The sequence below is a fragment of the Nansenia antarctica genome (genome assembly GCF_963989245.1).
Source record: "Nansenia antarctica genome assembly, chromosome: 14".
In the NCBI taxonomy this organism is placed as follows: domain Eukaryota; kingdom Metazoa; phylum Chordata; class Actinopteri; order Argentiniformes; family Microstomatidae; genus Nansenia; species Nansenia antarctica.
This window is the reverse complement of record NC_137684.1, coordinates 4,884,249-4,896,748: the sequence shown is the minus strand read 5'-3', so window position 1 is coordinate 4,896,748 and position 12,500 is coordinate 4,884,249. Positions and strand designations below refer to the sequence as shown.

At 47.6% G+C, this 12,500-nt stretch overlaps 1 protein-coding gene across 2 annotated transcripts in view; it reads left to right on the top strand.

Moving 5' to 3' along the window:
* The window catches only part of LOC308170166 (tumor protein p53-inducible protein 11-like), a 65,788-nt gene that overhangs the window by 30,888 nt on the left and 22,400 nt on the right, over positions 1-12,500 (top strand). The window lies entirely within an intron of this gene.

Genomic DNA, 12,500 nt, shown 5'->3' with positions numbered 1-12,500 from the left:
GCACATTGCGCAGTAGATTTTGTTTTATGACTGTGTTGACCGTATTAGTATTGACATCGTTGCTATTTTACAAATACTGTGGTACAGTATTACTGTATTACCGCCCAACCCTGGTACATAGGGACTCATTAGATCCATTAATTAGTGTCAGTCAATAGTTACCCCCGGCAACAAGCAGTTGATATCTGCTATTTCCAGCCACCTCTGCTAAATCATCACAACATTCTGTTTTTTCAAAAACGAGTTGCTATGCAATGGTGTGTGTGTGTGTGTGTGTGTGTGTGTGTGTGTGTGTGTGTACGTGTGTGTGTGTGTGTGTGTGTGTGTGTGTGTGTGAGAGATGGAGAGGATAGCATGTCGGATGTGACCTTGAGATGAACCGCCATATGTGCGTGTGTGAAAAGTCGCTTTGGCCGTGCTCTCCGACGCAGATTTCTCTTGACTTCATAATGTAATTGACTTTGATATCTAGGACCAGGGACGCACCCGACTGCTTACCGATACCGAGTACCGATACGAGAACTTAATAATACCATTACAGTGCTAACAACGACTTTGAAAACATGTTTTATTTGTTACAAAGATAGGGCTGGCAGTAGCAGCAGCGTCTGTATGGACCCCGCAAGCCTGAGAGCTGTAACAGCTCCGCCACGTGGTTACGTTACGAGAGGTTACGCTACCTTGCCGTAAAGATAGAGAGAGACAGACAGATAGAGAGAGAGACGTCACACTGGGACCCAAGATGGCGGCGTACTATGGCAACATGCTTCGTCCTGCTCTCGTTTTGTTGTTTGTGTTCACGTTCTATGTCACTTTCGTTGTCATCCCGTAAACGCTATAGAAGTATCAACTCACACACCACCCGCCTCAGAAATAGTTTCTTCCCACAGGCAGTCAGGTTGCTGAACAGCTGAACCATGCGCACTGCACTTGGCACTTTCCACCCTGCACTAAGACCTTGTACTGTATTGTTGTTTTGTTGTGTTGTGGATTATGTTGTTGTGTGTGATACTACAGAGAGAGACGAGGCTGAAGAATTTCATTGTATTAATACACAATAAACTTGAACTTGAACTTGAACTTGAAGTGGTATCGGGAGCGGATGTATCCGAGTAGTTTCGCAAGTACATGAACACAGTATCAGTACTGGTATGGGTATCAGTGCATCCCTAGTGGACCAGTGGAGTTTTGCGCCTCAACAGATTCCTTCATTCTGAATGTCGTTGTCACTGGCGCTCGCCTGAAAGACTCCTCGTTAGCGTACTATTGCCGACGCTGATCTGTGCTTAATTGTTTAGCATCTGCTAAAGAAAGGCTCTGTGCCAGCCTTGGTCTACTGTATGCTGGCTTTGTGTGCAGGAGAGAGAGAGAGAGACTTGCTGCTCTGTGGATGTTCAACACTGTCTCAGCCATGTTGTCATTGTGTAGGTTTAATTAAAGGGGACCTCTTCTCTTCTGTGATATATAATGTGATATAGACGCCATTTAGCTGACCGTTTTATCCAAAGCTACTAACATTGCAGTGAGTTCATTTGTTAGCATATATACGGTCCCTCGCGGGAATTGAACCCACAACCTAAGCGTTGTTAGCGCCGTGCTCTACCACCTGAGCCACAGAGGACCACCTCTGCTCTATGTGCTGGAGGGCTGCTCTGATCTCTGCTGTAGGGCCTCCTCCTCCTTCTCCGCCTCCTCCTCCCCCAGTGAGATGGTTCAGTTCACAGGACCCCCCGTGGAGAAGGTGTCAGCTCTGCTTTACCTCACCTTGCCCCTCCGCCCCATCACCCACCCTCAGCTGAGCCAGCCTCGGCATGTCCCCGCAAGGGCCCCTGAAGCAATCAAATATGCCACCCCAAACCAGTACAGACCAGTACAGACCAGTACAGACCAGTACAGACCAGTACAGACCAGTCACCAGCCCCCACCCCACACTGGGGGAAACCCAGTGCCTCTCCCAGGTGCGTTTCCCCATTGTATTCTAATAAACGGACTTAATGGGTGGGTTTCACAGACAAGGCTTAAGCCTAATCCTAGATTAACAAGCATCTTCAAAGGAGATTTTTTTTTTTTACATTGATAGTGTGATTTAGTCCAGGACTAGACTTAAAGCCTTGTTTGTGAAACCGGCCCATTAAGTTCTGTTCTATTGACTCCCACAGTAGGTCTAAGTGCACATTGTCACCACATCCCAACGTCCCATAGCCCACTATGCTCAAGACCAGGAGCCTCGTTTATAAAACTTTGCGTAGAACTAGCGTAAACGAGCAAGAACGTTTCCGCACACAAAGATTCTGATTTAGAACACAGTGCGCATGGTGGGACAGTATAAGCTACGGTATTACAGTGAGTATAAGTAAATGAATATAAAGTCAGTATGTGTGCAATGAATATGAATGTAAAAAGCCAATATATTTGTATGAATATCAAGTATGCAGATATATGTTTTGTGTGCCCTCCAGGGAACTCTTCATATATGTGAGAGGTAATATTTCGATTTATGCATGGAGGACTGCACATTTTCACGCAATTGTATTAATTTTTTTATAAATCCCAAAATGCTCGTCAAAGTTGCATATGCATGCTTTTTTGCGTACACAACATTTATATACGAGGCCCTCGGGGAGGCTGGTGGAGGCAGAAATCGGAGGACAGGAGGGCTCATCATAATGCATGGGATGCAGTGAGGGATGGTATCAAACGTGAGTCTCCCAGGGGAGTAGATGCTGTAAGTGAGGCAGTGGTGGTGATAGTAGGTGCGGGGGTGGGGGGGGAGGGTGCTTCCTCTGTCATGGGGGAGGAGGGGGAGGCAGGAGCACCAGCTGGGATGCTGTACTCTGAGCTCTGAGCCATCACCCCCTGTCACTCTCAGTAACCACTTGCGACAGCCCATGAAATTACGTCGGCGTCGGGGTTCCTCCTCTGCTGATATGCGTGCCTAAAGACATCATGGCTGCTTAATCTCCCCGGCTGTCAAAACAGCCAGGTAGCACAACCACATGGGCAGAAACAGTGTTATACGTCTCCTTGAATGCCCCCCCCCCCACAGTGACTGATAGCGTGAGATTAAGAAAGCGGTAGAGTGAGAAAAGCGTCATACAAGTGCGTCATTTTCGGTGGATGTACGCCAACGGTATAGAGCTGCTGTGATATGAAAAACAACACGACTTCTGGGACATTTGGTTTCCCAGCAGTTCGGTTGGTATACATTAAGATCTCCGGAAGTACTTTACATAATCCTCTTACATAATCCTTCAATATTTTGACATTAATATGTATGAGCACCTTATTAACCGAAGGCAGGATGTATCTCCCTTGCTGCAGTGCGACGTTGTCATGGCGACTTTTAGCCTAGGAAACCCCTAATCCCAGAGTTTCTCATTCCTGATCCTGGACCAGCTCATTACTCTAATCCCATCTATTAACACCTCCTGATATGACCTGAAGTCCACGTGCTTAAACAAATAGTACTGAGCAGAGCAAATCATACCGAACAACCCAGAATACCCCACAGAAGTATTTTCTTTATTGTACCTTGTCTTTAACAATGTTTTGGAGAAAACACTGATTGACTATTCAACCACATCATATTATGTAAAACCGTAGTTGCAGTATTCAAAACTCCCATTGGAGAATATCGCAGCGAGTCTATGACAAATATTACAGTTAAGATGGGCCGACTTAACTAACTTTTTTGCACAAGCAAATTGGAGCTCTAGCTCTCTTCCCAGACCATGTGCTCCCTGCTCAGTGTCCAAACTTTAGTTTTTGACTGTACGACCTCCTCTACTTGCGTCGCTGTTGCCTGTTCAGCCTCAGATAGGGAACCCACGCCTTCTCCCTTTTGTCCTTTGTTTACACCGCGCTGTCAGAAGCAACACGACGTGGCTCTGTTCTCTGCCCTTTTGCCACGGTGATCCTCTGCCACTCTTTCCACTGCGTCAGCGGAGCAGAGCGGCTGACTGTCAGTAGGGCCGGATCTAGTTCCAGGGTTCCCACGGGTCCTTGAAATCCTTGAAAGTTTGTGAATTTGAGGAAAAGAAATCAAGGTCTCTCTCTCTCTATAAAAAATTATCTATATATTAAAAAATGTTTTACTTAGCTTGTCAACTAGTTCTGTCTCAAACTATGCCGTGTTGGGTCCTTGAATTTGAGGGAATTGAGTCTTGAAAGTCCTTGAAAGGTGCTTGAATTGGATGTTTCAGAAGGTGTGGGAACCCTGTAGTTCATTTTCAGGAGGATTGCACAGGGGGCGACAACAGTTAGATCGGGGGGGGGGGGGCAGCCAAAAGCCGCCAACAGCCGCCAACCAACCTCATGCAGAACTCGTCACTGCCTCACTTCTCGTCTCCCTGGATTTGCAGCGGAGCTGCGCACATTTGGCAATTTTGACAAATTAGTGGAACCATACAGAAATTACATTTCTAACACATCAGTGGGAAAATCTTTATATATACAGTATATACTGTATATATATATTTTTTTTTTACTTTTCATTACAGCTATTTCATATACAGTGCCTTGCAAAAGTATTCACCCCCCTTGGCTTTTTACCTATTTTATTACATTACAACCTGTAATTTAAACATTTTTTTAATCAGAATTTTATTTGATGAATCTAAACAAAATAGTGTTAGTTTTTAAATGAAATGAGAAATATATATATAGAAAAAGAATTTTAAAAAATAAAGAACTGAAAATTGGCATGTGTATTCATCCCCTTTGTTATGAAGCCCCTAAAAACTTCTGGTGCAACCAATTACCTTCAGAAGTCACATAATTAGTGAAATGAAGTCCACTTGTATGCAATCTAAGTGTCACATGATCTGTCAGTATATACACACCTTTTCTGAAAGGCCCCAGAGGCTGCAACACCTAAGCAAGAGGCACCACCAACCAAACACTGCCATGAAGACCAAGGAACTCTCCAAACAAGTCCGAGACAAAGTTGTTGAGAAGTACAAGTCAGGGTTGGGTTATGAAAAAAAATGCTTTAGCAGTATGCTTGGGGTCGTTGTCCTGCTGGAAGGTGAACCTCCATCCTAGTCTCAAATCACTTACAGACTGGTACAGGTTTTGCTCAACAATATCCCTGTATTAAGCACCATCCATCTTTCCCTCGACTCAGACCAGTTTCCCAGTCCCTGTTGCTGAAAAACAGCCCCACAGCATGATGCTGCCACCACCATGTTTCACTGGATGGTGTTCTTGGGGTGATGGGATGTGTTCGGTGTGCGCCAGACATAGCATACATATATATTTCTCATTTCATTTAAAAACTAACACTATTTTGTGCAGATTCATCAAATAAAATTCTGATTAAAAAAATGTTTAAATTACAGGTTGTAATGTAATAAAATAGGTAAAAAGCCAAGGGGGGTGAATACTTTTGCAAGGCACTGTATACCTTCCCTATCCCCCCCTGACCACACATTGCCATGTTTCTCTTGTTGCTGCTATGTAGAGGAACCGAAGCCTAAGAATGTTACTGGGATGTAACAATAAACTGACTTCTGGTTCCCGGGCCTGGACCCAGCCAGCACCTTAACCTAGTTAGGACGTCTGGAATCCAATCACCTCCTGGATGACTGGATGTAATTCCATCAGAGGACATGAGAAGCTCCTGTCGATAGCCTTGCACTCCGATACAATGAGTTGTGGATGCTGGGGGAGAAACAGAGCTGAGGTTTCCTCTGGGGCACCAGGTTCCCCATTTCCGATGGGTCTGTGATTGCTTTAGCTTCGACATTAGGCTAGCAGCTAACTTCATGAGACCTAAACTCTCAGGAAGATATACTTCGTGTTCCCTGGACCCGAATACACTTCACCATCCAGTGGGAACCCGACGCAGGGGTTTACAGTACGGAGGCTCGCCGTGGCGGAGTGTGACCAAGCGCTGAGTTTGTAAACAGGTCTTAAAATCTGGTGTCGGCTTAACACTGCAGCACCAGAAATATAAGGGAGGGGACGGGAACAGATGGGTGCAAATTCCCATAATTCACCTCTGGGTGAGTCCGCTGTTCTTTTATGGTAGTAATTCCCTGAGCGAGACTCACAAACACACACATGCACGCACTTACAAATAAATACGCACACAATAGACACACTCTCTTTCTCTCTCACACACACACACACACACCATACACACACACACACACACACACCATATTGTTGTTCACTCTGTATTCTCTACTCCATAATAACCATTCTCTACTCCATAACAACCGTATAAGTCTGTATAGTCTAGTGATGAGATTTATGTTTCTTCTCCTGGCGGCCTTACCTTGATTCCCCCCGCCTTCGATCGTATTCAAAAGTATTGCCTCGATAAAAGTCTGCCCTCATTGTTTATTTAGCCCTCTGGGAGAATGATAGATTGACTCCCTGCCAAGAGACGAGCTTAATCATAGAAGAGGAGGAGGAACATATAGACGTATCTCTCCAGGCCACTGCATTTGCCATTCCCTCTGTGTTTGAGCCCCTCAGGGTGAAATGAATGTTCTCATTGCCTGTGTATTATAAAGCCCTTGAGCCTAGTGTGGATGCATTCATAATTTAGCACTATGGGAGCAGTCGCCTCGAATCATGGGGGAATGTGCCTTTCTAAGATGGAGGGTGCCTTAGTGTAAGTAATGGGACAGTGAAGCATTGTTTCTTCTACTGGCTCCTTACACTCCAAGGTCTTTTAAATCTAACAACATCTTAAACCTATCAACTGACTATACGGTTAAAGTGGAGATGCTCAGCTTTTATTTGATGGTGTTTGTGTACATATTAGTCAGGGTACCCTAAAAGTGGTGGGACAGTTTGCTCCACACACTGTGTTCCTGGTTGGTCAGGTGTGTTACGTCACATCATTTGTACAGAAGAGAGTAATAAGAGAGCTCTCAATGTCCTGTCAGTCCTCGCCAATCATGAGGGAGGTGCCTCTCTAAAATGTGGGTGGGGTCACCTGGATATCCACCTGAGAACATCTCCCAGCACAGTTCAGATCGTTTGGTTTCCTCTGCTGGGATCAGTATATAACAAGGGAGGCTGGTGGAGGTAGAAATCGGAGGACTGGCTCATTGTAATACATGGAATGAGCGAGGAATGGGCTAAAAACACATGAAAAAGAAACTAATACTATTACTTAATAATGTAATACTTTGATGTATTACAATGTAATACGCCTGTCTTCCGATGTCTGCCTCCACTTGTCGACGTGAGTAGATCTAGCCTGGGAGCATCCCATGGAATGTCTCATGTTGTAAGTGGTGTTGACATTGAGTTACTTTGAATTGAAATGCTTCACCTTGTTTTGCTGCCACACTTTGCTTTCAGTGAACCGTTCACTGTTTCTTTGGCTGAGGTGATGAGAACACTGCCCAAATGAGAGCCGTGCTGGCTGGCCGTGTCTCACCTTCTCTGACTCAGTGAAATGAGAGCCGTGCTGGCTGGCCGTGTCTCACCTTCTCTGACTCAGTGGAGGACTGCCTGTCCACGTGTGCACCTGTCTCCCTCAAGGACAGCTGAGCTAGATTGAAAACCAAGAGCAGCATCACGTGTCATATTTCCCGAATCCATTGGGCCTCCCAGAGTAATCTGTTGGCTGTTTGTTTCAGTTTGTTCCTGAGATCCCTGAGGTGTGCCCACTTTCATCCTGACGCTGTGGCTCAGGAGGTAGATGAGTGACAGGCCATTGTAATGCGCTTTGGAATAAGCCGATATATAAGTGCAGTCCATTTATTGAGAATAATACTGCAAGAACGGAAGCGACGAGTCATGACGTTAGTAAGTCACAGAGCTGTTTGGGAGATAATACCAAGTATAACTAGGGGCAATGCTCAGTAAAATGTGTCAAAATTGTTTGACTCCGTCACAAAATAGCCGGTGAAGGGGAGGAGTACATTTGGCTACAAACAGGCTAGCCACATCACACAAAGCTCTATGCTATATGAAATGTCATACACATGCATGTGACGGCATGTGGGTAGGAAATCATTTTAAGGAGGCCGTAATCCCCCAAAACACACATACTTCAGACTTGAGTTATTGTGCAATAGCAGCAGCAGGACTTCATACATCAGCTTAAGAAATGTCTGCATGACTAATATGGGCCTTGAAGGCACAAGCACAGTTCCCAAACGTTGCTCTCCTTTTATAGAGCTCTGTCAGGCCCGACTCCAGGCCTTTCTAACCATTCTAATCTAAAGTCTACTTCTTTCCTCTTCGACTCGAGCCCCTGGTGGGAGGAAGTCGTCTAAACTCATGCGGACTTTAATTCCACTTAATTCGAGCTTCACTTCTGGTGACGAGTGAAAACATCAAAAGGAGCCATGGAGTCACCCTAAGGAAAATCCAACAGCAGCAGCATCATCATTATCATCATCATCACCATCATCAGGGGTGGTTTCAGTCATGAGCAAGGCGGCTGTGCCATCTGTGGTTGCTAGGCAACTGCATTGTCATTACGCTGTGTGTGTCAAGGGCCACTGACTTGAGATCGTGCTAGTTATACAGTATGCTGTGTTTAATAGATATAGATGTATAGAGCGGTAATAGGTGTTTACTACCATATAGATGTATAGATTTGCCAGATGTCGGCTGATTGGCTGCTCCTGATGGGTCATCGAGCGAGAGGAGACTTGTTCCTGAGTCTGACCCTGCGTGCTCCACCATAGAGGAGGTGAATGATTCCCAAGGTCTTCACTGGAGTTTGGTCTGAGGTTTCACATTAGAGTTGCAGCCGAAGAGGCATTTGTTTGGTGTATTTGGTCACTGTCTCAGCTCCCTGAACAAGCGCAATAGCCTGGTAGCCAGTCATTTAAAACATATCTAATCAGATGTCTAATCAGATGTCTGCAATCGGATTGGAATTAAATCTTAGAATTGGTTGTTTCAAAACTGAAAAATGTGATTCTGATCATTCGGATAGGGATTTTGGATTTGGTAATCCAATCTGACCTAGTCAAGATGAAATGTTGCGTATTTTAGATAGATAGATATTTTAGATATCACCTTTACGCCATGTCCGAGCAGCACAGTAACTAAAAACTATTCCGTAGACACCCGTGGACATTTTAAAAAGTCGACATTTCTGAGGAGCGTATCTGGTTAAAATGGGAGTTTTAAAATAACTTCTTTAATATACAAATAAAATCCAATTGATAAGCCCTTCTCCTCGCCAAGCCTCCCAGCCCACAGGCTGATAGAGAAGACAATGGTTGGATCACCTGAAGAAACACCAAAGCAAGCTATGCTTCCCTCTCTTTACCTTATTCGGTCATCCTCTGTACAGTCAACAACGGGACGTGGATGTCTCTGTACCTATAGCTGTGAGTTTAAGTGAGTTTAAGTAGCATGCTCAATCACAGAAGCCTCAACAACAGGGGCTCAACCTTGTGTGAACTGTACAGACTTGTGTTGTACGCGCCCCTGCGTTTACAGAGGAATGCGATCCTGTGTAATCCAGGGGTGTGTCACTGTGGAAGGAATGCGCGGAATCCGGTAGCGTGGGGTCTCCCCCACCTGTGTCTGCTCTGCGGTGCGTAGCAGTGCGTAGCGGTGCGTAGCGTGTCATTATTTCAACCCCCTCAGGGACGCTGGGAGATTGCCTCCTCCTGTCTCTGCGTACGCAGCTCATCCTCCTGTGTGCAGGTTGATAACAGTCCTGTATGGATCCTGTGCTTCTCTCTCTCTCTCTCTCTCTGTCTCTCTATCTCTCTCCCGCCCTCTGTGCTTTTCTCTCTCTCTCTCTTTCTCTCTCTCTCCCGCCCTCTGTGCTTTTCTCTCTCTCTCTCTCTCTCTCTCTCTCTCTCTCTCTCTCTCTCTCTCTCTCTCTCTCTCTCTCTCTCTCACACAACAAGAACCAGCTGGACCTTTTAGCATCTGTACAAACAACAGGTTCTTTCCTCTCTGTGTCCCTCCTCCCTGGCTGACCTCACTAGCGGTTCCTCTGTAGGTGGAGTTGGGTTGAGACGCACCTTACAATCGCAAAACACACAAAGTGGCTGGTTGTTGTCTACAACGTCTTAAGTTACTCGGTAGAAAACGGGGGGCACTCTCGTCTCGCTGGCAGAGTTTATCATCTTTCTATCTCTCTCTCTCTTTCTCTCTCTCCCCTCTCTCTCTCTTTCTCTCCATATCTCTCTCTCTCTCTCTATCTCTCGGTGGGTGGGGGGGAGGTGGGGGGCAGAGAGGAAAGGAGACACAACACTAGGAGGTGTTTTTCCTTCTCGTCGATGTGACAACATCACTTCATTTTCTATTTCGTTCTGTCACTGTCTCTGTCACCCCCCTCCCACACACACACACACACAGTGTAGCGCTGGAGGTCACACCACAGAATCAGTCGATGATCCCCCCCCCCCACACACACACACACACACACACACCCAGTAGGCTGGGATTAGGCCATGTTCCCTCCAGCCCTCCGGCTCTATTAATCGACCCGGATCGATACCAGCCCCCCCCCCAGCGGGTCGGGTTCTGCAGCGGCCACGCTCGGATCCATGAGTTTGAAGATGTATCGATTCAGGCGGCTGACGTATGAGGTGGAACGCAGGGATCCATCCAGAGGGCAAACGGTCATTTTTAGGCGCGTGTCTTTCAGAGAGGAGGCTGGTGGAGGTAGGTAGTCATCGGAGGACAAGATCATTGTAATGCACGGAATAGGATGAGGAATGGTGTTTGTGTGTGATTCCATTCATGCATTACAATGATCCTCTCCTCCGATTTCTACCTCCCCCAGCCTCGCCTGGTGTTCTACCTCCCCCAGCCTCCCCTGGTGTTCTACCTCCCCCAGCCTCCCCTGGTGTTCTACCTCCCCCAGCCTCCCCTGGTGTTCTACCTCCGCCAGCCTCCCCTGGTGTTCTACCTCCCCCAGCCTCCCCTGGTGTTCTACCTCCACCAGCCTCCCCTGGTGTTCTACCTCCACCAGCCTCCCCTGGTGTTCTACCTCCCTCAGCCTCCCCTGGTGTTCTACCTCCCCCAGCCTCCCCTGGTGTTCTACCTCCACCAGCCTCCCCTGGTGTTCTACCTCCCTCAGCCTCCCCGGGTGTTCTGTTTACCTGATGTGAGGTCGCCCTCAGGACACACACACCTGACAATTCACCCTCAGGGCCTTTCATGGTGACACTGGAACCTGATCAATTTAGACAGCTAGACCCTCTGCCTCCAGACGTGTGTGTGTGTGTGTGTGTGTGTGTGTGTGTGTGTGTGTGTGTGGATCTATCGGCCTCTCAGCAGGCTTAAAGGCCGTCTGCCTCCAGCTCCCTCCTCCTGACAGAGGGCTGCTTTTATTGGTTACCCTGACCTATATCCTCCTGTCTTCAAACCTGTGTTACATAATTGTGTTGCGTAAGAGACTCCCCCATGGTGTTATTGGTATGTGCTTCTTCTGTGATGTCTAAAAGTAGGAGGATGTCTTGAGAAAGACGAGCGCGGTGTATACACACTGATGATCTTCAGAACAAGTCTTCGGAAAAACTTTCTCACCTACTTGCATCTCTCTCCCTCTCCTCTGTCTCTCCATTTCTACCTCTTTCTTCTACCTCTTTCTCTCTCTCTTCTGTCTCTCCATTTATACCTCTCTCTCTCTCTTCTGTCTCTCCATTTCTCTCTCTCTCCTCCTTCCCTCTCTCTCTCTCTCTCCTCCCTCTCTCTCTCTCTCCTCCCTCCCTCTCTCTCTCCTCCCTCTCCCTCTCCCTCTCTCTCTCCCCCTCTCTCTCTCTCTCTCTCTCCCCTCTCTCTCTCTCCCTCCCTCTCTCTCTCTCCTCCCTCCCTCTCTCTCTCCTCCCTCCCTCTCTCTCTCTCTCTCCTCCCTCTCTCTCTCTCCTCCCTCTCTCTCTCTCTCCTCCCTCCCTCTCTCTCTCTCTCCTCCCTCCCTCCCTCTCTCTCTCCTCCCTCCCTCCCTCTCTCTCCTCCCTCCCTCCCTCTCTCTCCTCCCTCCCTCTCCCTCTCTCTCCTCCCTCCCTCTCTCTCCTCCCTCCCTCTCTCTCTCTCCTCCCTCCCTCCCTCTCTCTCTCTCCTCCCTCTCTCTCCTCCCTCCCTCTCTCCTCCCTCCCTCCCTCTCTCTCCTCCCTCCCTCTCTCTCTCTCCTCCCTCTCCCTCCCTCCCTCCCTCTCTCTCCTCCCTCCCTCTCTCTCTCTCTCCTCCCTCCCTCTCTCTCTCTCCTCCCTCCCCCTCTCTCTCTCCTCCCTCCCTCTCTCTCTCTCCTCCCTCCCCCTCTCTCTCCTCCCTCCCTCTCTCTCTCCTCCCTCCCTCTCTCTCTCTCTCCTCCCTCCCTCTCTCTCCTCTGTCTCTCTCTCTCCTCCCTCTCTCTCTCTCCTCCCTCCCTCTCTCTCCTCCCTCTCTCTCTCTCTCTCCTCCCTCTCTCTCTCTCCTCTGTCTCTCTCTCTCTCCTCCCTCTCTCTCTCTCTCTCTCTCTCCTCCCTCTCTCTCTCTCCTCTGTCTCTCTCTCTCTCCTCCCTCTCTCTCTCTCTCCTCCCTCTCTCTCTCTCTCTCCTCTCTCTCTCCTCCCT